At 41.3% G+C, this 22214-nt stretch overlaps 1 protein-coding gene across 6 annotated transcripts in view; it reads left to right on the forward strand.

Moving 5' to 3' along the window:
- The window catches only part of MBOAT1 (membrane bound O-acyltransferase domain containing 1), a 200429-nt gene that overhangs the window by 174838 nt on the left and 3377 nt on the right, over positions 1-22214 (forward strand). The window lies entirely within an intron of this gene.

Consider the following 22214-nt stretch of genomic DNA (forward strand, 5'->3'; position numbering starts at 1 on the left):
TGCGGTAAATACTCTGCTAAAAACAGCAGATCCTCAATACAATTTGTTGAATAGGTTACCTAACATTTAATTTCTGTGGCAAATAGTTTTCCAAATGTAATGCAGTTTGATTCATAGATTTCCATTTTCTATTTTCCTTCTTAGCTCTCAAGGATGGATGCTCTGATTGTCATACTTTACTGTGGTAGTATAAATTCATGCAACTCCCATGGAGCGCAATTTAGCCATATCTATTACAATTACAAATGTATTTATCCTTTTACCCAGGAATTCCAATTTGGAGAATTATTCAACAGATATATTACCACACATCTGAAATGGTATATGTTCAAAGTTATCCACTACAGTAATGTTTGTAGTGGTAAAAAATTAGAAACACACCATGTTCGTCACCAGATCTATTAAATAAGTTATGGTATATCCATATACCATAATATTATTCAGTTATAAAAAATGAGAATGTTCTGTATATACTGATGCAAAAAGGTCTTCAAGATACACTGTCAGGTGAAAAATGCAAAGTTCAGAACAGAGGGTATCATAAACTACCTTTTGTGTTAAAAGAGGGAAGAAAAATACATTTGCTGCTTATATATATATATATATAGAGAGAGAAATTCTTTAGAAAGAAAAACTAGTAATAATAATTTCCTTTGGACAAGGATATGGAATTGGGCAGAGGTCAAAGAAGAGAACAAATTTTCATTCTATACCTTTTTTTTTAGTATGTTAAATTTTTGCTTTTAAATTAATAGGCAGTTAACTCTTTTGAGTATACAGTTCTGTGAATTTTAACACATTGTCATCATCACATAGCCACTGGCACAATCAGGATACAGAAGAGGTCCATCACCCACCCCAAACTCCCTTTCCCCCAACATCTGGCAAACACCAATCTGTTCTCTATCACTGTAGCTTTGCCTTCTTGAGAATGTCATAAGAATGGAATCATCTTTTGAGACCGATTACTTTTACTCAGCATAATGCCTTTGAGATTCATCCAAGTTGTGTGCTTCGATAGTTTTTTTTTATTATTATTGAGTTATATTCCAAGATACAGATGTTCCATAGTTTATTTATCCATTCACCTTTTGAAAGCCATTTGTGTGGCTTCCAGTTTGGGGCAATTATGTACGGGCTTTTGTATGAACACTTTGCAGGAAAATCTGTCACTATCACTTAAGTGGAAGAAAATGAACTCACAATCTCCCAGTGGCCCCCTTTTGAACTCTTACTACATTCCCAGCCTGCATCAGCAATACCAAAATAGTCTCTAGTCTGTGACGCCAGTCAGCATAAGAACATTGTAGAGATAACCTAGGAGGTATTGAGGGAGCGTATATCTTCATTTTCAGATGAGAAAACAGAGGTTCAGAGAGATCAAGGAATAATAAATGGGAGACCTGGGATTTTAACTCTGATCTGTCTGACTCCAAAGTCCATGCTGTTTCCAATACACCAGTAATTTATTTGTCATCAGATTTTTTATGCTTATTCATAAATAGACAACTTTGTCATATTCAGGAGAAACCTAAGTATTCAACTTAAAGCTGATAAAATACAGGATGCCTGAAAAAGTATAAAATTATAAATATCCCTTTTAGAATACATAAATTTTAGTGAATTAAGTTTTAATATCCTTAAATTAAAAAAACCACAAGCCCATGTGAAGGTCATGAATCAAACCAAAGCTAGAAGGTTAAGCGACTTCCCACAGATAGTCTGTCCCACTAGCCAAGAAATAGTACCACCTTCCTAGCAGGCTTTACTGGGGAAGGATGGGGCCAGCCTGTTGCTAAATATACTTTATAGAAAGGATTTTTATAAACTGTATAAGCCAAACATTTAATAACCCACACCAGAACTTATTAAAAGGAGGCTCGAGACTTGGCTAAATGGGCCTTTGGCAAAGGATATGGCCATGGGCAAGGAGTCTTGAGAAGCATTTGAAACTGGACAGTGTCAGAGCCTCTCACCTTCTCATCAGCAGCCCCAAAGTCAGTTTGTACATCTCCCCTTGGAAACAGCCAGAGTTCAAGGAGCTAAAATAATAGTGAGAACTGTATAGTTCTACAAAGAAAAGCGTAGTTGAGGAAGACTTTGTGATGTACTGTAAATATCCTGAATTTTCAATGTAATCCAGATTTTAAACTCAAGAAATCTGGTGAAGAGCACTTCTTCTTGCTTCAACCAGGATCACCAGCCATGACAAAGTCATTTGATGTCAGCTTCCACCACTAGCCAATTTATGAAATGAGGCAAAAATTCTATCTTTGCCTGTGGAAAACAGTTTAGCAGGTCCTCAAAGAGTTAAACATAGAATTACTGTATTACCACTCCTAGGTATGCACTCAAAAGCAGGACTCAAACAGATACTTGTACACCAACATTTAAAGCAACATTGTTTGCCATAGCCAAAAAGTAGAAGCAAGTGTCTGTCAACAGATGAATGGATAGACAAAATATGGTATATGGAATATTACTCAACCATAAAAGGAATGAAGTTCTGATACATTCTACAACATGGATGAACCTTGAAAACATTGTGCTAACTGAAAGACACCAGGCACAAAAGGACAAATATTGTGATTCCACTTATATGAAATACCTAGAATAAGCAAATTCATAGAAAGTAGATTAGAAGTTACCAAGAGCTAGGAGGAGGGAGGAGGAGGAATGGTGAGTTATTGCTTAATGGGTGCAGGGTCTATGTTTGGGGTCATGAAAAAGTTTTGGTAATGGATGATGTGATGGTAGCACAACACTGTAAAAGTAATGCTACTGAATTGTACACTTAAAAATGGTTAAAATGGCAAATTTTCTGTATAGTACCACAATTTTAAATAAGAAAAAACTCTTTAAATTATTTAACAGAGTCTTTCCAAAATGTACCAATACTTTAAGGCATTTCTAAAAAGTGAAAACATTTTGAAGTCTATCCACACTTGAAAAAAAAGTGATACAAAGTTCCCTTATTTCTTCATTAATTTTGAGTGGCATGATAAAAGTCAAATGTGAGAGAGGAGTATAGCTTGGAGGAAGATTACAAGCAACTTTATAGTATAGTAAGAAAAAATAAATGAATATTTTCATTTCAGTGGCTGCTAAATATAATAAAAGCCATCATTCCTAAGCAACCCTTTCTCTTAGTGATTCATATTTTGTGTTGACAGTAGTAGAGCTTTTGTAGTTAATGTAGTTTTCCATAGTTTAACTATGCTTCACCATGTTTGTGCTATTTTATTAGCTTGTGGTTTCCATGTGAATGATAAACCCAGATTGTTTTTCTTTTTCTCCATCTTGACCACATATGTTTTTGTATTTATATACATTAAAACTACATATATTTATATTTAAAGAATAGCAAGATATGTATTTCAAATGGTAAAACAAGATTGATCTTTATCCATTTTTTTTTCTTTTGTGCATTTTTTCAACAATATGTCTCTTTCCCAACCACATTCTTATTTTCTTATGATTAGATATTTTGGGGAAAAATCAGGTTTAATAAAGAAGATGGGGTTGGTCAAGTTTTTTAGGGATTAGTGACCCAGGTTGGTATATGATGTGTGGTGGATAAGTTCTTATTCATAAGAGATTTTATGGAGAGTATCAGACCAAAAGGAAGTCTACCATACGAAGAAAGACCTAAAAGGAACTCCTATTTAAGAAGGAAAACAGCAGTTTGGCGGGCATCCACTTTGGATTGTATAGAGAGCCAGTCCCTGGAGATGGCAGTATGGCATAGTATGAAATTAATAACTTCTCCAGCACAAGTAAAAATTGATGTTATCTTAACGTCTTCAAGGTGGGGTTGTAGTTAGTGGAAAAGGAATAGGCAGGTAATCTAGACCTAAACACACAGTGCATTGGGTGCCGATATAGGGAACAAATACTTATTAAAGTAGAAGCTTGGGTCAAAATCAACTTGATAAATGTGGCTTTGTTCCAAACACAGTAACTAGAAAAAAATCAGTGCAATCTTCTTTTGGGATGTGTTTTTGTGATTTCTTTAGTACTGGCATAACTAACACCCTCTAACCCTTTTATCCTATGTGGATGTTGTCCTGTATAAGTATACTCAAAACCCCATTGAAGATCTTGGCATCCACTGGTGAGTGGGCTTTTTCAATGTAGAGACTGAGATGGGGCTTCCTTTCTCTCCATCTTTGCTCTGGCCAGGCATGGGGTGGCAGTGGCCAGCGTCCCACTCCACGTGTCAGTGGCCCTCTCCTTTGAGAATGTTTTTTCCACTCTCAGTAGACGGGATTTAATGATGATCTGGAGACAAGGACTTGGCCATTTGGAGGCACTGTTTGGAAGGGGTTCTCAAATATCTGTGGCTAATACACTTGAAGAACCTCCAAAATTTTTTTAAGAAATAAAATTAAATTTAAAAATAAAAAAGGACTTCCTGACCCCTAAAAAAGTCAAAAAAGAAGAAAGCTGGTGTGCCCCTTAAAAGGGCACTTTAATAATTAAAGTATTCAGGACATGAAAAAGTCTTCAATATATGAAAATAAGTTTTCCATATATGAAAAAAGTATTTGATATGTGAAAAAATGTTTGGGCATATAGGTGTTAAGATTGTAAGAAAACATTGTGATACTGAGTGCAATTTTAATTAGTTAACTGATAGCCAAGAGATTTTGTGCCCAAGCTGGTAGAGAAGGCAAGTGGACTAACATAGCTTCTGACTATAACACTGAGTGGCTGGCAGGGTGGGCCACCTTCAGACCAACTTTGAGGGGGTGTCCCTGTGACCTTCTACCTGGGAACTTTTTTTTTCCTTTGAAATAAATTCAAAGTTATAGGAACAGTTGCAAAAACCAATACTAACCCCATACACAGAATTCCATCATACCCTGACCCCCCTCCCCCAACAGCTCAATCCACCAACTTTAACATGCTGTCACATCGCTATTTCTTTCCCTCCCTCCTTCCCTCCCTATCATCCATCATCTATTGCTCTGTCTTCTGAACATATGAGAGTTAGCTGCACACATCCTTGAGCATACACTATAATTCACGTATACACTTCCCATGAACAAGAACATTCTTTTATGCAATCCCATTAAGTGCAGCTAAGAAGTACAAGAGATTCAACAATGATACAAAGCTTACATTCTGTATTTCCTTTTCCTTATGTCTCAACTGTGTCCCTTTGAGCCACCTGTCCTCCATCCTCCAATCCCATCCAAGTTCATCCTTGGCATTCAATTGTCATCTATTTAGACTGTCTTTTTTTTTTTTCAGTTGTGGAAACATATATATAGCCTAAATCTTCCCATTCCACCCCTTCCCTAGCCTTCCATTAGTGGGATTAATCACATTTAGAATGTTGTAATGCTCTTTCCCACCATCCATTACTAGAAATTTCCCTTCACCTCAAACAGCAACCCTACACTCATTTCTTAATTCCCCATTGCCCCTTCCCCCATTTCTCTTAACCCATACTCTACTTTTCATCTCTATGGTTATATTCTCTGATAATTTCTTTGTGTTTACTGTGGGGTTTAAAATTAACCTCTTAAATCCATAACAATCTTGTTTTTCTTTGATACCACCTTCACTTCAGTAGGACACATAAACTATGTTCCTATACTCCTCCATTCCCACCTTTATATAGTTGTCTAAAATTACATATTTTACATTGAGTTCAAAACCACTGATTTGTTATTAGAGTTTGTGTATTTGATATCATGTAGGAAGTAAATAGTGGAGTTATAGTTCAAAAATTATTGACTTCTATTTGTATTCCATTGTGGTTGGAGAATGTGTTTTGCATATATTCAATTTTTTTTTTTTCTTTTTAATTTCTTGAGGCTTGTTTTATGTCCCAGCTTATGGTCCCTTCTGGAGAAAGATCCGTGATCACCAGAGAAAAATGAGTGTCCTGGTGATTTGGGATGTAAGGTACTATATATGTCTGTTAAAATTCTCTATATCTCTTTCTCCTTTCTTTGTTTTTCTGTTGGTAGGGCTCCCTTTAGAATCTGAAGTAGGGCAGGTTTTTTATTGGCAGACTCTCTCAGCATTTGTTTGTCTGTGAAAAATTTAAGCTTTCCCTCCAATTTGAAGGAGAGTTTTGCTGGGTAAAGTATTCTTGGTTGGAAATTTTTCTCTCCCAGAATTTTAAATATGTCATGCCACTGCCTTCTCGCCTCCATGGTGGCCGCTGAGTAGTCAATACTTAGTCTTATGTTGTTTCCTTTGTATGTGGTGAATTGCTTTTCTCTTGCTGCTTTCAGAACTTGCTTCTTCTCTTCAGTATTTGAGAGTCTGATCAGAATATGTCTTGGAGTGGGTTTATTTGGATTTATTCTATTTGGAGTTCACTGGGCATTTATGCTTTGTGTATTTATATTGTGTAGAAGGTTGGGGAAGTTTTCCCCAACAATGTCTTTGAATACTCTTTCTAGACCTTTACCCTTCTCTTCCTCTTCTGGGACACCAATGAGTCTTAAGTTTGGATGTTTTATTTTATCTGTCGTATCCCTGAGATCCATTTCGATTTTTTTGATTTTTTCCTCCACTCTTTCTTTTGTTCTTTCATTTTCTGTTCTGTGGACTTCTAGGACATTGAGATGTTGTTCAGCTTCCTCTAGTCTTGTATTGTGAATATCCAGAATCTTTTAAATTTGGCCAACAGTTTCTTTTATTTCCATAAGATCTTCCATTTTTTTATTTACTCTTGCAATGTCTTCTTTATGCTCTTCTAGGGTCTTCTTTATGTTGCTTATATCCTGGACCATGGTCTTCTTGATGTCCTTTAAATCCTTTGCCATGTTTTCGTTCCTTGATTGTAGTTCTTTGATTAATTTTGCCAGGTACTGTGTCTCTTCAGATATCTTGATTTGTGTGTTTGGAGTTGGATTCTCCATATTGTCTGGTTTTATCATATGCATTAAGATTTTCTGTTGTTTTTGGCCTCTTGGCATTTGCTTTGCTTGATAGGGTTCTTTCGAGTTGTAAAAAAAAAAATACCAATCTAATTTTTCAGAAACACAGTTTGGTGGCGTACACTTTCTCTAACTAACCAGCAGATGGCGTCTGTGAGTCACCTAGACCCTTCAAGTCAGTTCTCCACCTTGTCCACATGGTGTGTGGGGAAATGATTCTTGTGGGGTTCAGTTGGAGAACTCAGTTTGGGTGTGTTGCTGGAGCCGTCCACCCTGTATGTGGGGCGTGTGTACTGATGGCCAGGGAGGAAGGACAGTTTTAATATTCAAATCCTCCAGGTTCCCGGAGATTCAAGGCTGCCGCAAGAGTCTAAGCCTTCATTTCAGTTCAGCCCCAGACCCTCTCTCTCACTGTCCCACAAACCACCGGACTTGGCGTAGTGTCCCTGGGTTCTCCAAGCGGGTCCCCCCTCCCAGCCACGATCCTCCAGGGCCTCTGCCGAGGGAATGCTGTGCTACGTCACCAGTGTGCGCCGTCCCTCAAGGGAAGCCCCGGGCCACCAGGCCGTGCAGCTGCACTTTCAGCCTGATGCAAAGATGGCCAAATGGGGCGTCTCATCCCCCCCGCCCCTGCACAGTTCCTCCTTCCCAGCTCCGGGACAACTGGCGGGGCTCTGGGCTGTGGGCACAGCCCCAGGCAGGAGTTTATCGAGCCCTCCGGGGAGCCAGCTGTGAGCCGCGGGGTTTCTTTCTGGTTCCGGCTCTCCCCTCCGTTTCCCCGGCCCCGAGGGTATCTGCAGCGGGCTATCTTCCAGACCAGACACCAAGAGGCTGGCCCAGCCCCCTCTTGCTGTGTTTTACTGCGTGGTTCCCACTGTCGCAACTGCAGCCACTCCTGGGTTTTTCCTTTTTTTTTTTTTAAAAAAAAAAGAGCTTGTTGGTCTTCAAATGCCAAACCCTGGCTTCCCCAGACCGCTGCACAGCTGCGGGTCTTCCAGCCAGCTTACTCATTTGTTTCAGAATTCAGACTCCCGGTTTCACCAAGTATACGGCCCCTACGGAACTAGGAGACCTCGTCCAGCTGGCGCATTGCTATAACCGGTATTCTGGGTCACTTTCTGGTTTTTATTTAGTGTTTTTCACGGAGGTGTTTTTTCGCCCTGTTTCACCTAGCCGCCATCTTGGTTTCTCTCGGGAACATGTTTTTATATCCCCTGGGACTTCCCGAGGTCAGGAGAGAAGAGCAGCCTTTCTCCCATCTCTGGAAATACTTGAGCAGGTGCATGTTCCTCCTTTGCCAACACAGCCCCTACCAACCTTCTTTTCTGGAATAACCTTTCTGAGTGTCTCTTCTGACTCACAGGTCACTCAAATTGCCTTGAAAACCATCTAACCTGCTTCTGCTCTTTTTGCCCCACTTTTTCTGGTTAATATCACCCTCTGCTGAGAAGGTGGCTTCTTTTCTGCTCCCACCTAAAACTGAGGCACTGCGCAAGGGAGGGTTAGTTCTTCTCTGTAGTCCAATACTCCAAAGAATTAGCCCATAATTTAAAAAGACCTGGATGATTTGCTTTTTATGCTATTTACAAGCCTTAATTATATTGGCATTATATTGGAGCATTAGATTTTTAAAATTACTTCTATCAACAAAGATTAATAAAGAATAAACTTTATCATTATAAATATATCATACCAACCTATAATGAATAAAATGTTGGATCATATTAAATAATATACATTTTTCCTCGTAATCTATATGTATTTATATATATATATGCTTTTCCCATGTTATTAAGTGTATAAGCAACACTTTGCTGTGTAACACGTTACCTCAAAACTTAACAGCTTGAAACAGCAAACATTAATTATCTCACACAGTTTCTGAGGGTCAGGAACGCACATTAGCTGGGTGACGGCAGTTAAGACGTCAGCCAGGGTTGCAGTTTTCTAAAGATTGACTGAGCTGGAGGATTCTCTGCCACGCTCACTCATGAGGCTGTTGACTGGAGACCTCAGTTCATCACCATCTGAGATTCTTCACAGGGTTTCTTCACAACATGGCAGCTGGCTTTCCTCAAAGTGAGTGATCTGAGAGATGAAATCCACGATGCCTTTTGTGACCTAGTCTCAGAAATAGCATGCCATTACTTCTGGCATATTTGGTGGGTTACACAGACCAACCTGGCATAATATGGGCAGAGTATAGAAGGGTGTGAACCCTGGGAGGTGGGATCATTGGTGTCCATCTTGCTTTCCATGTTGGTGTGTGCACGTGTGTTTCATCTGCAATGACTCCAGTCCAAAGTTCTACCTCCCACCCCTACTCCCATTAGTATACACAGCACATGGAGGGCTGGACCAACTTTTACCATCCTAGCCACCTTTATTCTTCCTCCCCTTCACATCCAAACCTTCAGTTATGGGTTCTGAGGAATGACTTATACTCTCAACCCCAGGCCCCTGCATGTCCCGCATCCTAGCTTCCTCCTTTACCTGTCTAATCTTAGTCCAAGAATCAGTTCCTCTTAAAAACTTCTTCAGAAACCCAGTCTGGATTAGATACCTCTCTCAAGTGTTCTTCCCTCTGCCAAATACTTTAACGTACAATCTTATGATTACCTATTGAGATGCTTGTCTCTGCTTCAAGACTATGACCTTCTCAATATTAAATAATTTCTGTATTCCCACCACTTTGGACAGTGCTAGTTGAGACCACATGGCCAACACATTTTGTTGAATGAATAAATGAACAAATGAACACACTGTGAAGTATCTCAGGAATCATTGGTCCATAAAAGCTTGACCAATACTTCTTATTCAACACCAGCATCATCATCATCACAGCCACCACCACTACTATCATTGTCATCTTTGTTGTCATCATCGTCATTATAGTGTCGTGTTGTTTATTTTCCCAGCAGGCTTCAGCCCATCCAGAGCTCTGCTGTTTGAGCTCTTCCAGATCCGGAGTGCACCAGCCAGCATTTCAATCAAGTTTAGTTTTCATTATGTGGGCTTCCTGTGAAGTTTCAAATTAATTTTAATCTTCTCCTCTCTTTTAAGACCTCTAGAAAGGGATGCATTCCTGCCTTCCTTAGTGAACTGGGGCCCATCCCATTTCCCTAGGTCAGCTCTCAGCCTGGCGCAAGCTGCCTGCTCCCACCCCCTCCTCCCCACTGTGGTTCTCTGTGCCAGGGCAGCAGGCATCCAGATTCCACGCCGGTGGGTGGCTGTCCACCTGGGCTCTGGGAGAGCGTGCCCAGCACACACCAGCCACACCAATGCCCGCCTGGGTCAATGTCCCCTCAGGGTAAAAATTCACCCCCCACTGTGCATCACTTCTTGTTTTATTGTTTGCTTTCACCCTGTTAAAAGTCAACAATATGAAAACAATTATTCTGCTGAGTTTTAAACATTCTTTTTAAGTCTGCCTGGAATATTTGATCTTGAGCTGACTCTATGGTACTGACAGAAATGTATATAATACATTTTCTTTCTTCTTTCTTGAAGCAGATTTCCTTTTTCTTGCCTAAAATTGCTTAGAAGTTATTTATAGACCCATTCAGGAAGATGAATGTGGAGAAATGGAAGCTACTCTAATTTCTACTATTTGCCTACTGTATTTCAGGCTTTGCCTTAAGCATTTTCCCAAATTTGGTATCATTGGAACTTCACTACAAGCGTATGGAACAAATACTATTATCCCTGGTTTACAGAGGCTCAGAGAGCTCAGATAACTTGTTTATGACCATAGAGCTGGCATGTGGTGGTGCCGAGACCTGATCTTCTGTCTTCTGATTCCAAAGCTCACTCTCTTCTCACCACTCCATAATCTCCCCTCCTCAGCTTCTTCCATCATCCATCTCCATGAATGTCCTGGATGCCTGAGGAGTAATTCTTCCACTAGGTTGAAGGGTTAGTGATTTGAGATGTTCTGGCACCTGGTGAGATGCTGTGATGCCATGCCCATTCTGCTGCAGGGCTTTTAAAGGAAGAGGGGCCAGGAGGTGGGCAAAGCTGGCTGGCTTTTTTCAGCCTGGAGCTGAGACTGCTCTGCCCTGCCTGGGAAGGGCATCTCTGTGTTGTGGGGTGGAGGGCAATGATGGCATGGCCCAGAGACCAAACTGCCTCCCTCCTAAGTCACCCTGCCCTGCAGGGGCCATTCCACCTTCCACCCAGTGGGGCCTTTTCTAGTATTCTTTCCAAAAACATTTCCAGTACCTGGAGACTGCTCAGTGCCAGGCAGACATAGCTGAGGCTGCTAACTCTATAAACTATGGGGAGTCTCAGTTTCCCCAATTAATGGTCATCAGCCTTTCTAGTAAGAATAAGAAGAGAGTCCATGGTCTCCCCCAGCAACCATTGCCAGGTTCCAACTGTCAGACGCACACACAGGATCCCAGATTAATCTTGGCTTGGGCCTCCCAAGTGGCAGCTGAGCCATCAGGCTGGCTGTGAAATGCCTTATTTTATTTTCTTCCTAACATCAGGCTGCAAATGAAAATACCTTTTCAACCCCAGTATTATTACCCCTATGGATGGCACCGTTAACGTGTGCTATTCATTGTTATAATGGCAGCACCTGTGTAGTGCGAGCACATTGGAACCACAGCAGCTGTGGACCGTAATTGCAAAACATTATTTTCTGTTTCTCCCTGAAAGCTTGTGTGTGTGTGTGTGTGTGTTTGTGTGTGTGTTTCATCTATAATGACTCTGGTCCAAAGATCTTCTCTACTCCCACCTCCTTTGTAAACATAAGACTAAGTATAAATGCATTTATTTCTAAATGTGTGTTCTAGAGAAAGTCAGACACCACCCCCCCAAATGCATACATACACTCTCTTGGTAATGAGAGGCCAGGCAGCCACTTCTGAGCATGTGGCCCGTGCAAAGGTTCACGCGATCACTGCTGCTGGGAACAGTGGTCTTCCAGTGCATTCGGCACAGAGGCTGTGCCATGATTAATGCATTTATTCCTTGATGTTCATTCAGCCCCCCGGGTGTCTGCAGGACGGTGAATCAATTTAGCACTTGTAGGCCCAGATTATCACCAGCACCAAAGTTATTTCTGTGTCAGGGACTAGCCCAGTCCAAACAAGGAGATTTCTAAGGGATTTTTTTATTTCTCCCCTACATCCCCTCAACCCCTTTCCTCCTCTGTGCTTGCATGACACTGACTCCATGGAGAGGCTGCTAGTCAGTCCACCTTTTAGATTGTGCTTTTAAAGTAGCAGGGCTGCTAGTAATTTGCAATTTGCTTGGGGACGCTGGTGGCTGAGTCCCTCTTCCTCCTCAAGCACCTCCTGCCCAGGCACAATCTGATGCCTTGCCCCACAGCGGGTAGTTGATGTAGTCATCTCAGTGAGTGTCTGGAGGACAATGAAAAGCACTGGCTTCCTGTTGTAGGTCAGAGGGAAATGTGATGTCCCTCATTCTCTTGCACTTCTTTTGTTCGTCTGGGTGCCAGAGCAAGTGCTGCTGTTTGTGGCCAGAGGCTGAGTGTCGAGGAAACTGAGGCAGCATCTAGCACAGAATCAAGTTGCCACCTTGGACTTATGTGTCTGGGTTCCTGGCCAATGGCCACAAGAGTTGAGGGGCAGAGGGATGTGCTACAAGCTTGGGCCTCAACCTTGATATTTTTCCCTCTGTAAATGAGGACAAGGGTGGACAGCTTTGGCCATCTCATCAACCACATCCTACAGAAGTGAACTGAGCTTCTCAGAGAAATGGGGCCATCTCCCCCTTACTGCTCTGCCAGGAGCTAAATGAAGGGGACACTTCTGCCCCAAGAAGGGAAAGTAGTATGGGTCCTTTATGTGTGCTCATCCAGCAGAGAAAGAAACTTTCTAGACTCGAAGACGTCTCCACATTAGAGATATAAACACCATAACATGACCTTGGGCTTTTTGTGGTAGTGGCAGGAATTGGTTCCTTCTTTTGTCTTTATTTTTCTGCAGAGGGACACAATACATAGTTGTTCAAATAAATTAGCCTGTCTATCTTAACTGTCTTATTTATTGAAACCATGTTGCATAATAAGAAGGAGGCCCATTAAAAAGGATAGGAGTACTGGCATCTCATTTTTTTGCTCTCTAAATATTACTGGTAAATTTAAAATACTAAAATATATTGAAAAAAATCAAGTTCAAGACTATTTAGCTAGGCAAACTTGAACCTATTTTTAAAAAGAGAAATGTAAGTATTTATTTAAAAAAAAAACTATAAAAGGGAAAACAGCTGTCAGCTTTCCTCCAAGCCCTATAAGAGTTAAGAAGCCTATGAATGCGATTTTTTAAAAATCTGGTAAACTTCATCGGTGATGATTGATTATTCCACCCTTGAAGATCTGCTTACCTGGGCTTTCTGTTCTATTTTGCATATGATTACTGATTTTATAGTGATATAGATTTTTTTTTAGTATATCGAAGTTGTGCAGGCATAATAATAGAAAATGAAAGAAGCTAAGGCAAAATTTGTTTTAATAACCCATGTAAATGAGTTTATAAGTGGCTGGATATAAAGTTCATGGCCGCTGCTTGTTGCCCCCTTGTCCAGAAGGTGGCAACATTTCCTCAAGAATTTGCTAGAAGCTCTCACTTCAGAAAGCAACAATTTATACTCAGGACATTGTGTTTTGTTCTGTTTTCAAAGGTGCAGCACAAATGCATGGTTCCTCATACCTATGTCCCCTTATTCTCAACAGATTAAAGGAAGAATATTGCTTCCTTTTTTTCCTCTCTTTGTAGAGGAAATTTAAATTGTCAAGATTTCCAATCCCAACTGAGTTTATGTTGAAATGAATTTTAGACTATTAGTCTCCCCACCCCACCCACCACTCAGATAGCTAGTATATTTTGGAGAGGGGCTCTGTGTGAATTATGACTTAGATTTATAGCAGTTAAGTTGATGCCCATTCCCAACCATGACCATTTCTTACTCTTTGAAAACCCTCGTAAGCTTCAAGATAATTCTTTGCAATCATCCTTTGCTCCTTTTGACTGCCCTCTTGCCTCTTCATGTTTGTTCAATCTGAAGATATATAGGATCAAGATGAAAAAGAGTGAAGACACTGGTAGGGGCTGAGGTAGTGAGAATAAAACAATGAAACAGGTTGTCCAGATAAGAGTATTCAGAGTCCTTCCTGCAGTCTGAGGTCTCAATAGCAAGTACTTTTGGGGAAGACATTTTGAGGAAGCAGAAATGGTGATATATTTATTTCCACTACATCCCAACACTCGTTTTCATCCATTTTTTCAATATATTTTAATTTTTGGAAGGCACTGCTGGTTGTAAAACACACAATCATACACACACTCTCACACATACACACACACAAATAGGGCTCTTGTTTAAAGCACCTTTAAAATCTGGTATCACTTAACCCATGACTTTTGTTTCTGGCCAGCAATATCTCTGTGTAATATACTTCTATCCCGGTTAACAAAGAAAGTTTGGGTCAAACCTTAGAACAGAAAGTTTGAGTCAAATATTATTTAGCTATGGGAATGGCTCAATATTTTTTTATCATTTAATATTTCAGTACATTTTTATTGTTAAATTTAACATATACACAGAACAGTGATAACTTTCAAATTATAATTTACAAGTAGTTAGTAAATTTCAAAGAATGTTGTGGGTTACAGATCCACTATTTCAGTTATTTCCTTCCAGCTATTCTAATACCCTAGCATCTAAAATATATGTATATGTTTATGTTTATATTTATATTTATATAAAGATTCAGTATTCGTAATCCTTTGTTAAATCCCATCTTGTCTGTTGCCACCTCTTCCTCTCATTTAATCACTTTCTTGATCTTCAGGGGTGACTAGGCAGTGACCTCCCTAAAGTGTTTATATTGAAAAGGGGTGTTGACATTATGGGGAAGGGGGCTGCATCAGGTTAATGTTCTTAAAGAGGGTGTTGCCTCTGGGTTTTAGGATTTTAGTGGCACAGGAATGCTCTGGTGGATTTGTTTCTGAGAGATAAACTTAGTGAGACTTTTATAGAATCTCAGATGGAGATCTAGGTATTTTGGGACTACTATTGATTAGGGCTTGGCATACTGTGGCCATTTGGGATTTCTAGCTGGAACTTGCATAAGAGTTAACTTCCAGAATAGCCTCTTGACTCTATTTGAAGTCAATAAGGTAAGCCACTGTCACCTTATTTTGTTACCTTTCTTTTCCCCTTTTGGTCAAGAAGGTATTTTCAATATCTTGATGCCAGGGCCAGGCTCATTCCTAGGAGTCATGTCCCACTTTGCCAGGGAGATTCATTCCCCTGGGAGTCATGTCCCATGTAGGGGGAAGGTTAAGGAATTTATTTGCCACGTTGGGCTTAGAGGGAGAAAAGCCACATCTGAACAACAAAAGAGGTCCTCTGGAGGTGCCTCTTAGGCATAATTACAGGAAGACTTCCTTTTACAGGCATAAGTTTCATAAGAGCAAGCTTCAAGATCGAGTATGGGGTTCCTAATTTCACATAGCATATATATTCTGTCCAAGATAAGCAATCAGTATCTCGCATTATCTTCACTTAGTTGTACAATCATCATCACTGGAATTACTCAATATTATAAGAAAGGAACAAGATTAACACTTTAAAATGTATTTGGACTGATTCTTTTTGTAGATGTTAACATTGTCAACATACCTTTTTTGTTGGAGGTTGGAATGCCCATTCCCAGTAAATTTCCTACTAGCCAGTCTTACTGTTAGTGTCTCTCTCTTTCTCTCTCCCTCCCTCCCCCCACTTTCTCTCTCTCTGTCACACACACATGGCATATAGCTCCTTACCTCTGCTTAAGTGTCTCCATTGCAACCCATAATCCCCTTAGGCAGGAATCAGGAAGTGGCCTCAGACTTCTTCTGATGGCCACAATCTGCCCTCTGGGCAGACATGGGAGGCTTCATTCTCTGTTCCTGCAGTCACCCATGTGGTTCCCTCTCTTTGGACTTGGGGGAAGACTTCTCATTTTGAGACTATTCTCCCTCTTCACCCACCTCCCATGGACCCTTCAGTTCCTCTTTCTCTCTCTGGCCTTGCCTCACCCCTAGGCCGGTTATTCCTTTCCTGTTTCTGGATGGAGCTGGAAGGATCTTCTGACCCACACTAGAATGCGCTGGTGGTGGTGGGGATAACCCAGGCATGGCACAAAGGAGGAGAAGACAAAACCTTCTGCTGCACATGCACGTACACTGGAAAAATTTGAAAAGATAAAAACATATAGATTATACATAAACATATGTCATTGTAAAACCAATACCACAGCACAAACTAACATTGCTAAAGAATGAAATTTTACATTCTTAAAGTCAGTAATGTCAGCTTCTTCCAAGTCTCAGAATCTTCCATCTATATGTATAGCTGATTTAGACTTTTGTGGAAGCTACTGGACTCAAGTTGCAAATTTGCTTGTGGTAGGCTCATCCACCCAAAGAAAACATGGTGTCTCAGTTTGCTCTAATATTTTCACAAGCCCTTGTCTGCTGGGGAGTGGGGATGCAGGTGGGATAGAGGTACCATCTAAGGTTAAAATTCCCTTAACCTAGTCTGATGCCTATTTTAGCTTCCACCTCCTTGGATCTCTCAGATTTTCTATCCCTGCTCCTCTCCCACTTGGCATGTGACCTCCTGGTGGTGAGGTCACCTGTATTCTCGTTGTCTTCCCAGACAGAGTGGCTGGCCTTTCCTTCCTCCCTGGTCTGGTGCCCACTGAGACATGACTGGTTCCATCTGGCCTTTGGGAACTGATGAGCTAGCACCTACCGCTGGTTTAGGCCATTGCCTGTTTTCTTCAAGCCCCAACCTGAGAGCTGCATCATCCTAATGCAGCTGTCCACTTCTGTATCCTCACACTGGAGCACACAGTTTGTCTGGAGTCGTTGGTGCCAGCCACTGGGGAGGGGGATGTCGAAAGACCTATCAACCATCGGGCCCTTTCCCACTGACAATGCTGTCCTATCCCCTAGCTGGGTGAGAAGTCTTGCCCTGCTACACCTCAGGAACATGCCACTAGCCCCAAAGTTCTCTGGGTCTCCCATACCTTTCTGGATGTGTCTAAAGCTCTACCCTACCAAGACTGGGCCTCAGGGGTTGGGAAGCAGGCTGCGATGCTAGAAGTTGCCTGCTCAGCCTCTCTCCCATCCTCTTCCCACTTTCCCCCACTAGAGGGGAAAACCTCTAGATTTTTTTCTTCCCTCTTATGGGTTGAATTTTGTCCCCTCCTCACCCCCAAAAATATGTTGATGTCCTAAGCCCTAGCACTTCAGAATGTGACTTTATTAGGAATTAAGATTATTGGAGATAAAAATCAGTTAATATGAGGTCATATTGGGTCAGGGTGGGCCCTCATCCAATATGAATGGTGACCTTATAAGAAGGGGAGAACAGGCACAGCCAGACCAAGGAGAGAGTGCTGTGTGACGACGGTGCAGAAATTAAAGTGCTGCAGCTGAAGCCAAGGAGCGCCAAGGACTGCTGGCAACCACCAGAAGCCAGGGAGAGGCCAGAAAGGGCTCATCCCAGATCCTTCAGAGGGAGCAGGGCCCTGCTACACCCTCATTTCAGACTTGCAGCCTCCAGAACGAGACAATAAATTTCTGTTGTTTTAAGCCACTGAGCTTGTGGTACCATGGCATATCTTCCGTCTACTTTAGGGTAACCAGGGTTGTGGCCTAGTGGCCTAAATGGAAGGGAAATCTCATTTACATTATGAAGAAACTCTAAACTCTCAGGCTTGGTTCCCTGTAGGTTAAAGGCATTTAGAAAAATGTTCTCTCTCTCTCTCTCTTGCTTTTTCCCTCTTTCCCTCTCTTTACAAAGTCTGGCTTTCAAACAATTATCTTTTCAATTTTGAATGCCAGAAGCTAAATACAAACTTTTTATTTCTTTTTGAATTTTTTTAAAATAATCCTAATGCTTTCTACCGTACCTCCTCCTTTCAGTGGAAACATCTGAATGAGAGAGATATAGAGAAATGCAGCAGAGAAAAGCACATCCGTGTTTACTGCCCCTTCCATACTTTTGTACTTTCTAACCTCACTCATGCCTCCACTCCCATCCCCATCCCCAGCTCTAGGCTGCGGAATTGTCACCGGGTGGTCCTTTTGCTGTGAACCCCTCAGTTCATTTGTTTGAGGTGGATGGTACTGGTGGCAAAATGTGGGTTTGGATTTGTATTGATTTTTTAAAAGTTACTGCCTGACTTAACTCTCATTCCCTTACCTACAGTATCTTCTAATTTGTTTTCATCTGATACATTATTAAATAAAGAGTGTGTGTACGTGTGTGTTAAATGTTGGGGGTGGGCCAAGAGAAGTTTCTAAAGGAATCCAGTTTCTATTTCCTTTCAATCTTTAACTCACTGTGAGAATTAGAAAGAAATGTGGTTGTGTCCCTAACAGGAAGAGCCCAGCCCTTTAGTTCATACTGATTTTGACTGATACTTAGAAAAATAAAATTTGGGGTTGGTCTAAGGACAAGATGGTCTCCTCAGGAATGGGCTCCTACTCTTTATTTCTGGGGAAATTCCAGTGTGTGGCATTAGATGTATCACAGGATCATGGAAACTTCCAGAAGCTCTTGGCCCATCCGCTCTCCCAACCTCCCTGAAACACTTTGGGGACTAAATCAGGGAGAGGACCTTTGACACTATAAATTATGAGAGTCCCTGAATGCTGAAGAAATATCAGAAGTCTCATGCAAAATTTGTCAGATATGTCCAGCTTGTCTGTAAAATCTGGGAAAATGACTACAAGATGTGTTGATTTAGGATCAGACCTGCACTTCTACTGTCAGCGCAAGCAGTTGTTTTTTGAACCGAGGTCCCTTTAGTTTGGTTTAGTTCATTACTGTTGGCGAGTAGGAGCTTATAGACTTGAATTTCTATGGTATGTGTGAAGCTCAGCCTTAGTCAACATTTGCCCATAATGATAGTTCTCATCAAGGCATAAGGATTTATATAGTTATGAAATGATTATACCTCACAACCCATCTATAAACAGGATTTTAATTATCAGCATCAGCAGCAACAACAAACATTTATTGAGGCGTTACCCTGTGCTGTAATTGAAGTAATGAATTTGTTAATCATTGCTTCTTGTTCCCATAAGCATTTGCTTAAAAGTTCAACCTCAGTCAAGCACATGGGCACCAGAGAAGAGAACTTGCCATTTAAGAAGAGGAACTGTTTGCTATCAAATTAAAAGGGTTTTACTTGTGTTTGGAAGTGTCACTAAAGTCTTCAAGGCAATACCAGCTTGGCAAGGCATAATCAAGTCTGTGTCTACAATGACAAATGGCAGCAGAAGTGGACTTTACCCAGAACCTCCAGCTGTGGGATCCCAGGATCCCCTGGCATGGCTCCCAGTAGCCTTGGCTGACATGATTTCTGCCATTCTTGCTTGGCCTTCAGGGCCCCTTCAAGCTGGCTCTGGGCACTGACAGGGTCCTTTGGTTATGCCTCTCTCTTCCTCCTCAGCACCCTTGCTGGTAGCGATCTGGTCATCCCTTTGACCACTGATGGGTGACCTCTTCCCAAACATCCAGTTGGATTTTAGGTCCCACAGTGGGATGACCTTGTGTTTGCAGATTCCTGCCATGCTTTTGGTGTTATGACTCTTTCATTTCATCTTTCCTCTTCCATTGAATCCACGCCCACTCTCAACCCAGGTGAAACTCTGCCCAGAATCACTTGAGGGATGGGTGGGAAGGCACACAGGGACACAGCCCTGAAACACCCTTGATTGTTCCTTGGTTCTCACACTTAGCCGTGTCCCTGGAGCTGACGTTTCTTAACTGTGTCTCCTATTGCTTCTCCATCAGGGAGAGTTCGTCCTACCCAGTTCCAGGCCGGGAAGTCAAGGGCAACTCTTGTCTCCTACTTATTTTTGAGGGCAATATGACTGGATTTCAGTTTTGTTTCCTTCTCTGACTCTTGTCCACCCTTCCTATTTCAAGCAGAATTCCAGGTTTTGCCCTCTTTGCCTCAGGAGAGATTTATAGAGGGAGAGAAAGCAGAAGCTCTTCCTGAATTTTGTAAAAGGTTAAGCTCAGGTGAGATTAGGAATCCTCAAAAAAGAAGGGGAGAGATGGGAGTGCATTGAGAAGGAGGGTGAGTTCTTTCACCCTGTAGTGGAAGAGGCTTGAGATTGATGAATTTCATCAGTAGCAGGGAGCAGGTACCAGCCACCCAAGGGAGGAGCAAAACTTGGAAGGGATTATGCATGGTGAACCTTGGGAGTCAGGGCTTCCAGTTTGTCAAAGATTTTCTGAGTCACCTGAATAGAGCAGAAGCAGCTGAACTGCCATATCCTGAAGGGCTGGGAGTGTGGAGCCCTCTGTAGTATTCTGTGTCCTCCAATGTCTCATGAGCAGAGGGGCGTCCCTGATGTTTGGTGCTGCTTAAGATCCAGGGACCTTGGCCCTGGCATCGAGGGATTGAGAATGCCTTTTTGACCAAAAGGGGGAAAGGAAAGATAACAAAATAAGGTTTCAGTGGCTAAGAGATTTCAAATAGAGTCGAGAGGCTATTATGGAGGTTACTCTTATTCAAACTCCAGCTAGATATTCCAAATGCCCACAGTATGCCAAGCCCTAATCAACAGTAGTCCCGAAAATACTAAAGAATACCCATATCTGAGACTCTATGAAATTTTCACTCACTAAGTTTACTTTTCAGAAACTTAAATCCTGCAGTGTTCATTTTCCAGATAAGTCCCCAAACCCAGAGGCAACAGCCTCTTCAAGAACATCAGTCAGATGCATGCCCCTTCCCCATAATGCTGACACCCCTTTTCAATATGAACAGGTTAGGGTGGTCACTGCCTAAATATCCCTGAAGATTGAGAAAGTGGTCAAACAAAAGGGAAGGGTAGCAAATGACAAGATAGGATTTAACAAAGGATTATGAATACTGAATCTTTATGTATTAGTTTCTAGGGTACTAGAATAGCTAGAAGGAAATAACTGACATGGTGGAACTGTAGCATGTAATATGCTTCGAAATGTACTCTGTAGCTACCTGTTAAATTATACTTTGAAAGTTATCACATTTCTGTATATATATTTTACAATAAGGAAAAAACTGAAATTGTGGAATTGTAACCCATAATATTTTTTGAAATTTGCTCTCTAACGACTTGTTGAATCATACTTTGAAAGTTATCACTTTTCTGTATATATGTTATATTTCACAATAAAAAATGTAAAAAAAAAAGTTAAATGAAAAAAGTAAATAAAACAATATCCAGGGACCTGCATAGGACCTAGGGGTGGGGACTCCAGTAATGACTGAGATGGAATTTTCTACTGGTTAGGGGGCTGCAGCTTAGGATTTCATTTAAGTTGATGTGCTCTAAGCTGGAGCTTAGAATTTCATTTAGTTCATGTGTTCAGTCCAGGGGATTGGTCATTGGCTACACTTTGTCCAGCCATTGCCCCTCCCTTTACAATTAAAACCCCTGCCACTCTGCCTCGACAGGGTTGAGTGTGTGGTGTGAGCATGCGCAATGGACAACTTGTGGCCCCGAGTTACTCAACAGTCAGGATTTCCATGCTCTAGACTTTTGATATAGAAGGATTTTTTTTTTCATTGTAATGTTAAGTCTAGTTAGAGTAAAGCAGCAGGTTGAACTTGTTAGGTGGGATAGGTTTGCTTAGTGGCTTAGCAGCCTGTGAACTGAAAGGTAGGAAATACAGATGGCAAAAAGCAGAACAAGTGGGTGAACAATGGTTTGGATTTTGAAATCGAGTTAAACTTTTCATTTGATAGCCTGGTTTGGGAGTGAGCATTTATTCATTATTCATTAGCACCTACTGATTTTATGCTGTGTTCTGATGGCTGCCCAAGTAGGCAGGAACTAAAGAGAAATTGCTTCAATGAGAGCTGACTATTTATTACCTTAAAGTGCCAGGCATTGATCTAGGGATTTAAACACAATGGCAGCAGCTCGCTATTTTCTACCTGGAGGGTTTCTGGATGTAATAGATGAGTATCCCTGAAAGTACGGGAGGACTGGAGATCCCTTTCTTTGGAAGCCTTTAATATTGCAGAAATGAATGTGGAAATCTTAGCAGCACAGAGAGAGCATATTGAGGAGGCTTTCTGTTCATGTCTTTCTTTACTAAGAACATTTAGGAGATCACATCTGATTGAGAATAGTACACATATTCTATCATTCACAAGTTTAGGCAAGGAGCTTTCTTCTGTCTGGAGTGTATGGACTTTCACCCTCCCACCCCCACCACCCACCCCGGCCAGGAATGGTAATAATCAAACTTTCTTACTCTCTGGACATCAACTAAACA

The sequence above is a fragment of the Choloepus didactylus genome, chromosome 7 (assembly GCF_015220235.1).
Source record: "Choloepus didactylus isolate mChoDid1 chromosome 7, mChoDid1.pri, whole genome shotgun sequence".
Taxonomy (NCBI): Eukaryota; Metazoa; Chordata; class Mammalia; order Pilosa; family Megalonychidae; genus Choloepus; species Choloepus didactylus.